A 7001-nucleotide genomic window follows, 5' to 3' on the forward strand; every position below is an offset into this window, starting at 1 on the left:
TCATAATCCTTTTTACATAGTGACCATGCCAGATCTAGAAAACTTATAGGGAAACTGATTAATCTGAACATATATCATTACCTGTATCATACTGCTGGAGAATGGAATCTCCTTGCATCTTAATACAATTGTCCCCCTAACCGACCCTCTTCGGCTTAACAAAGATCTATTAATGGAAAAACAGATGAAATACCAAATTCTATCAACAGATCAAAGCTATTTCATGTGAACAAAATAAAATGGCAAGCATCTTTTCAATATTCAGTTGCGTATCTACCGATAAGCCAATAGGCACGGGCGTATAAAAAGAAGAGAGTTTCAAAAAAATAAATTATCAAAAATGAAATCAATAATTTTGGCGTAGATTGATCAACATATTCATAGCTGCTTATTCATTCTATAGGTATGCTTAAGATGTTACCTTATTCGATTATGCGTTAACAATCCAGAAATCAATTAAGCACATATGAGCAAATTAAAATAAAACAATTACTTGGGTATATCAACGGGAAGCCATATTAGAGACAATAATGCTAATAAACCTCGTCAAAATCAAAAAAAATTATAAGAAATTGTCCAATATATTACAATCATTTTTTTTCCAGAAGAATAAAAATCAGTGAAAACTAAACATTTATTTCATTTTTTACATCTAGATCTATATGATTAAGATCTTGTCTGCAACTTGGAGTTTGCAGTCAAATGGAAGGGAGTTAGCTGTATGGAATTTACCTTGTAGCTATAAGTCAGTATATAATTTGTTAATTTAGTAACATTCGTTCATCTTATATTCATTTCAAATTGTGTAGAATAATTTGGGTCCTATGAATCAGATCTTTGCCAGCATCTATCGTTACAAACCGAACTCAACTTCTGTTTATTATACCGTAAAAATGAATACATGTATTTACAAAATATACCACTACAGAAAGATGTTTCTACTGTATTATTTTATTGTGTATAGAAATAAGTTGCATACTTCTGCAAACAATGACATATATACGTAGTCTCATCTATACATATTTAAAACATAGACAAATATACAACGAAAACAATGTATAGCCATATAAGACACATCATGTACGTCACAATTCTTTTATTTTCACCAACTTTAGATAACGAGTTGGCGAGCATCCTTTTATGTGCGTGAGGCATTTAACTTCTTGATGAAATATCTTAAATATTTTGAATGGAAACTGAAATAGTAGAGGTGAGAATAAAAACTGTTAAAGACAATATTTATTTTCTTCAACATTGACATAATACGCATTTAAAAATATTTTAAGGGACCTAAATGATCGTGCAATACTACATCTTAGCTGATAAATATGATAACATTTTGTTATACTAAAACATTAAAGCTGTTGTGTTTGTATTAAAGTCATACAGATCACTTTAAAGCAATTTTTTCCTTGATTGTATCTTATGTTAAGTTACGATGAAACAAAAGAACAATGACACAGAAAAAACTTGTTAAACATTTTTTATTACAATAGAGATACACCTGACTATGTATTGTTTTTCTAATAGTAAATAACTTTAAACTTTTTAAAACATTGTCAATGTTAGACTTCGTGCAATTTCTCTTACATTCAATACATGTACATGTACCTGATGTTATTTTCATGAATATAGATAAAGACAATAGAAGTACAATTAGCTTAGATGTCCCCTAAATTCCTTATTTTAGCACATCTAGATTTATTTTATGTATATCACTGGCGACCCTTCTGCCAAAGACCTTCACTCGGCGTACACTCAAAATAAGCCGAGGTACGCCCCTGATATTGCATTTTATGCTTATTGGAAGTTTCATTGTATTAGACACGTTTTTGAATTACCACGGTATAAGCTCTTGGCTGATGTCCATGGTCCGAAATGTCCTATTACCGCATATTCTCAATACAGCCATCTATGCATGTTTCAAAACTTTCAACTTTCATGAAGATATTCCTTGTATTTTAAACTAACTATTGTTCATGGAATTCAATTTATGAAACCAAAGAAGAAATATATAAGTTGGTTATTACATTATATGATACCAATTCTTCAATATATGGTACCAAAGTAGCCATATATGGAACCAGATGTCCTGTAATGGAACCGAATTATCAATATATAAATTCATTTTTACAATATATGAAACCAATTTATCAATGTATGGAACCAAAGTAGCAATATATGAGTTGGTTATTACATTATATGATACCAATTCTTCAATATATGGTACCAAAATTAAATAGCCATATATGGAACCAGATGTCCTGATATGAAACCGAATTATCAATATATTAATTCATTTTTACAATATATGAAACCAATTTATCAATGTATGGAACCAAAGTAGCAATATATGAGTTGGTTATTACATTATATGATACCAATTCTTCAATATATGGTACCAAAATTAAATAGCCATATATGGAACCAGATGTCCTGATATGAAACCGAATTATCAATATATTAATTCATTTTTACAATATATGAAACCAATTTATCAATGTATGGAACCAAAGTAGCAATACATGACTTGATTATCACTTTATATGATACCAGTTCTTCAATATATGGTACCAAAGAAGCCATATATGGAACCAGATGCCCTTATATGAAACCGAATTATCAATATACTATGTCATTTTTACAATATATGAAACCATTTCATTAATGTAGGGAGCCAAAGTAGCAGTATATAAGTTGATGCTACATTCAATGATAGCAATTTTCTTTATATGGAACCAAAATAGCATATTTTCAAGTCAACAAGTCAAAGGCCGAGGTAACTGGGTTCTGTTATTACAGTGCATACACTTTTTCATGAAATCAATTATTATTTGACTGATTATTTTTAAACTTTGTGAGTAGATTAACCTTGATGTGTCCTACTGGCCTTGCCCATTTTTGATCAAAGGTAAAGGTCGAGATGAACTTATTTTTTAAATATGTTTTTGTTAATAGTCAGTACGACTCAATAGCTTAAATTATGACATACAACTCGTACATGTGCAGTATGCCATCAGTGAAGCACGCTGGTCTTTTGACAGTTCAACAATAAACATTGGCGCGAAACTGTAATACCGGTGCAAGGATAGAATACAGCCTTTAAAAAAAGTCCCGTCAATATAATGACATTTTGGTTCTATATATTGCTACTTTGGTATCATATATTAAAGAACTGGTATCATATAATGTGAAAATCAACTTATATATTGCTACTTCGGTTACATACATTGATAAACTTGTTTCATATATTGCAAAATTGATTTAATATATTGATAATTCGGTTTCATATAAGGGCATCTGGTTCCATACATGACTTTCTTGGATCCATATATTGAAGATCAGGTATCATATAATGTGATAATCAACTTATATATTGATACTTCGGCTCCATACATTGATAAAATGGTTTCATATATTGTAAAAATGAATTAATATATTGATAATTCGGTTTCAAATAAGGACATCTGGTTCCATACATTGCTACTTTGGTACCATATATTGAAGACCTGATATCATATAATGTGATAATCAACTTATATATTGATACTTTGGTTCAATACATGGATGAAATGGTTTTATATATTGTAAAAATGAATTAATATATTAATAATTCGGTTTCTTATAAGGACACCTGGTTCCATACATTACTACTTTGGTACCATATATTGAATAATTGGTATCATATATTGTGATAATCAACTTATATATTGAAAGTTCGGCTCCATACATTGATAAATTGGTTTCATATATTGTAAAAATGAAATAATATATTGATAAGTCGGTTTCATATAAGGATATCTGGTTCCATACATGGCTACTTTGGTACAATATATTGAAGAATTGGAATCATATATTGAGAAAATCAACTTTATAGTGCTAACTCACTTTCATATCATACACTGACGGTATGGTTTCATATATTGTAACTGTGGATTAATATAAAGGATTCCGGTTAAATAAGAAGGTGTTTTCAAGTCATATATAGTCGAAGTGAACTTATATATTATCCAAATGGTTAAATAAATTGAAAAAGAACAATATCAGACAGCAATGGCTTTCCATAAGGAAACGTCAGGAGAGGAACTGGTAAGGTAAGAATAGTCTGACAACTTTGTTCATGAACGAACTTAAAGAGTACGAATGCCTATCAGTTGTCCCCCTTTCAGAAACCAGCCATTTGCAATGTGCTTTACCGTTTTAGAATTTTCATACAAAAAAAGGCTTAAAGAGGTAAGTTTAAACATTAATAACATAAATATAATTATGTTTTTTTTTAAAATTATTTGTGATCACTTACGGATTGGTATATCTATATATTTAACGGATTTTAAGACATTTTATTTTAGTGTCATACACAGGGGGCCTACAGGCTACACAGTGTTTGGATGGTATATACTGTTTGATAGTGACCTTAAAATGAGATTTAAGTCATAACCTTATAGTATGTATATAAAAATATAGACATATTATAAGGTTATGACTAAGGTCATCATCAAGCAGGGTAGACAGACGTTTCACTATTGGGATGGTTCACACCAAGACGTTTCACACGGTCTTGAAGACGTTTCACTTCCTTTTTATACCAAAATTATTCTGATACATACTAAATTAAATCAAATGAAAATAAATAAACTTTTCTAATAAACATTTAAAAAATGGGAGTGAAAAGTCCATATAAAAGTGAAACGTCTAGGTGTGAACCGTCTTGGGAGTGAAACGTCTCAATAGTGAAATGTCTTTGGAGTGAAAATTCTGGCATTCATCAAGCAGTATATACCATCCAAACACTGTGTGGGCCCCTTGTGGTGTCATGTATATTCGCGATTTATTTGAACTCGAACTAGATGAATGTTAACTTAGTACTTTGTTATACTAATGGCCTGAAGTTATTGAACATTTCAGTTTAGACATTAGTCTTATAAATATGGCATTGTTTTGAGATATTTGTACTTGGCAAAGCAATGTCGTATAAAAGCTTATTTTGGACTGCGATTCCAAAAATATTCTACAGTAGCATTTGTTCACTGCGGTATACCGTACCCCGGATATTGCTCGATATTATGAGGACTTTCATCCCATTTCGCGACTTTGAACGGGGAACAAAGGTAAGTTCAGCGACGATATTTTCCAAACTAATGGCTATTTCATTTATCTCAACAGGTTTTATATATCTAGAGGTATTTTTGTAGCTCTAAAAGACATAAAAGTATTACAGATATTTGTAAAATTGATTAAACTATCCCTAAACGATCCGTTGCTCTCTAGAAAATACTGACCACGATACTGTAGAATCGTTAGAAATTATTATATTACCAATATAAAAACAATTGAATCGAGCACTTTTTTTTATTTACAATCCAAGTATGCTTTGTGCAAATTTCAGGCAAAAAGTGTGAAAGTACAAAAAGATATAGGCCAAAAAAAGATACAAGAAAGTGTACAGAGTACATGTATTGCAAATTAGCCCAACTTTAGTGTACAGTGTATTGCAAAACAGAATGAGCACATTAGTATGGAAAATCGATATTTTTGTCTAATTTGTACGTCTGTTTATCGATTCCATTTTATTTTGCTGATAATGTACTGTTTATATGCTATTTATTCAAATATTTCAGATTCAACAACGCATTTTCAGTTTTATTACTGTTCTTTTTCTACGGGCAAATACAATTTCCCATTTGATTGAAAATCACACTATCGATGAAATAAAGTGTGTGCAGGGTCGGAAACAGGGTCGGGAGCAGGGTAGAACGATAAAAATCTTTAAATACACGTCTCAAGAGACTGTGATCAAGGAGACCCATCTCTGAAAAGAAGGACAAAAAACATATTTAGATGACATTAATAATAGGATTTTACAGGGCAAAGTTGTCTTAAGAAACATATCGACACACTAAGTAAAATATTGGCACGAGGGATTATGCCGTCCAAGCATGACGGTATCGTCTTAACCTTTTACTGCATGAGCATATTGCGAAAAATGGCTGTTTTCACTGTAACAAGTTCAACTGCTATGAAATTATTAAAAAAAATGCTTCAATACTGATCAAACTGGGTCATCCCCGCCTGTGGCACCCCCTTGATGTACCTTTTTAATTTGGATGGCACCGAAAAAGTGGTCACTCTTTTGAACAACATTTCTCAAACGAAATAAACAGTGTTTGGGACCTAAAGAGCGCATGTTTTACACTATTTGAGGCCTCAAAAGGGGTGGGGTGTAAAGCCTTCAAAACACGCCTTTATGAGGTAAAAGGTTATAAGGAACATAACCTTTTTATTGCATCTGCTGCCCTTTATCATAATCTTATCAAAATCCATTATTCGGTTTTTTAGCTGTACCCGCTCGGCAGTCATACGGTAACTCATTGCTAATGACGTAACAAATTTCACGTGCAGACGGTCTGCCGTTGCTAGAGTGCAGGTGCAAAATGACCGAAAGTTACCTTTATATGGATTTTTGGCTTAGTAGGAAGTCGGTTGATATTAGATATTGGCACACTTGCTCAATACCGTCTAATATTGACAATCTTGAGGCAGCATTAATGCACTTTGGATGCATTTTTTTACTATTTAAAGTAAGATATGCAATAATTATTAACAAATTCTGGAAAGGTTGATCCTTTGATAGCAACGAGAACTTTGTAAACACAGAAAATTGCTGAGTTCGTTCGACTGAGATTTTTCATAAGCAGGAATGAAATCTGGATTTTTCGCAGATGTTTCCAGTAAAGTACCTCCGAACTCTGCACATATACTGTAAATAAGTATACACAATAAAAAATATTTAAGATTAAATGTGGTAAATACTCTGTGTTTACTACTTGCATTTACTCTATATTGATAACTAATACTCGTAACACTAAAAAGCAATACTCGTGACACCGGCGGGTAACTCCGACGCAATACTCGGTACACTGACATGTGTATTTATTCTCAAAATGCGCTGTCATCTGAGGTTCTGTTGTTGATTGAACATTTACAACATAAACATTATCATC

The sequence above is a fragment of the Ruditapes philippinarum genome, unplaced genomic scaffold, assembly GCF_026571515.1.
Source record: "Ruditapes philippinarum isolate M1 unplaced genomic scaffold, ASM2657151v2 ctg603_1_1_1_1, whole genome shotgun sequence".
Taxonomy (NCBI): Eukaryota; Metazoa; Mollusca; class Bivalvia; order Venerida; family Veneridae; genus Ruditapes; species Ruditapes philippinarum.